This window comes from Lotus japonicus, chromosome 6, assembly GCF_012489685.1.
Source record: "Lotus japonicus ecotype B-129 chromosome 6, LjGifu_v1.2".
Taxonomy (NCBI): domain Eukaryota; kingdom Viridiplantae; phylum Streptophyta; class Magnoliopsida; order Fabales; family Fabaceae; genus Lotus; species Lotus japonicus.
This window is the reverse complement of record NC_080046.1, coordinates 28,459,767-28,461,821: the sequence shown is the minus strand read 5'-3', so window position 1 is coordinate 28,461,821 and position 2,055 is coordinate 28,459,767.

Genomic DNA, 2,055 nt, shown 5'->3' with positions numbered 1-2,055 from the left:
TAGGTTGATGTTCCTACCTTCCTAAGGATCTGGTAAGGTCCTAAATATTTTGGTGTAAGCTTTTTCGACTCAATTGACCTTCTTATCCCTGTAATTGGATTAACTCTGAGGAAAACATGGTCTCCCTCTTCAAACTCTAAGGGTTTTCTCCTACGATCATAGTAAGCTTTCTGCCTATCCTGTGCTATCCTAAGCTTTTCTCTGATTCTTTTCACCTTTTCCGACATATCTTGCACTACGTCGGGTCCTAGTACTAACTTATCTCCTTCATCCAACCAACTCAACTCAACGGGGTCCTACATTTCCTCCCGTACAATGCTTCAAATGTTGCCATTCCTATGCTTGAGTGGAAACTATTGTTATACGAAAACTCCACTAATGGCAAACAATCCCCCAACTGCCTTGCTCCTCTAAAGCGCATGTTCGCAACATATCTTCCAGCGTTTGAATGGTTCTTTCTGTCTGTCCGTCCGTCTGGGGGTGATATGCTGAGCTAAACTTCAAATTTGTTCATAAGGCCTTGTGCAGGTTCTTCCATAATAGTGATGTAAACCGCGGATCTCTGTCCGAAACTATGCTTGCCGGTATTCCATGATGTCTCACTACTTCCTTCACATATATCCTTGCTAATTTCTCTAGTGAGTATGTCATGTTTACCACTACGAAATGCGCGCACTTGGTAAGTTGGTCTACAATTACCCAAATAGCATCGTTCTTGCTGTGAGTTCTTGGTAATCCGGTAACAAAGTCCATGGAAATGCTCTCCCATTTCCATTCTGGTATCTCTAGAAGTCTCAATTCTCTAGAGGGTTTTTGATGCTCTACTTTCGCCTTTTGACATGTCAGACAGGTCATTTACCTTCTTCATGATGTCTTTCTTCATTCCGGGCCACCAAATTCTTTCCTTAATGCTAACGGTGTGGCGTCTCAAGACTTCATGCGTCAGGTTTCCCATTCGGTCGACATGGTCCTCCATTATTCGCCCCGTGTAAATTGCTCGGTGACCGGCGGGGTCGACCACCCAAGAGCCCGGGGTGTCCGTGTCCAGCAACTCAAACCTGGTCCCCCCTGAAGGGACGACCATCTCGAACCAATCGGCCATCGACATCTGACAAAAAGGGCATACATAGCCCCCCATACACATGTAGCAAGCGCAAGGGTCAACTCAAAGAATTACATAATAGTACATCCAATAGGCAAAGTTTAAATAGTAGCCACCTAGTCTTAGTTATGAACGACAACATTATAAATTGCATATCCTGTCAACGAAAATAAGTAACATTTACTGGCAATTAACATATCTCAAACAATGTTAACAGGTAACAAATACATTCAGCAACTAAATCAGCATGGATGGTGCATGAAATGCAAATGCAAAGGAACAAGATGCATTCTGGAGGGATGGGCACCAACGAGTCAGCCCTAACACCAGCCACGGTGGGACAATTTCTGCTCGGGCGTCTCTTATACCAAACAAAGTGTAGTCAGATCAACAGTAAACCCGCAGGCCTGCCATTTTCGTCTGCTACCAAGAATCACCGCAGTGTTCTTATGTGGAAATCCGGGTCTTATGACCATTTTAGAATCCACCGAGGTCCGGCATCCCACCGTGTATTAACCTCAAAATGAGTGCATGAATGCAACGTGATTAGCCAAACAACGTCGCCGACCTCACTCGTCACGTGTTCTAGCTATCTTATTGTCTCTAAAAAGAATACCCTAAGGTAAATGTCGATTCTGCGACAAAAGACAATTAATTATAAAAAGAAACTCATGATGATTTCTCGAATCATCTGACTCATCTCCATCCGATGGTCAAAAACTGCTCAGCGAGCAAAAAGTACCAATGTACTTGGAAACTACCTGTTTCCCGGCTTATCTTTCAGATAGCCCAACAACAAATCAGCTCATCGAGCGAAAGAGTATCAACATACTCGGAAACTTATTAATTTTCCCGACTTATCTTTGAGATAGTCCAACTACAAACTGCTCATCGAGCAAAGAGTATCAACATACTCGGAAACTCATTAGTTTCCTCAAAACTTGGACTCGGCG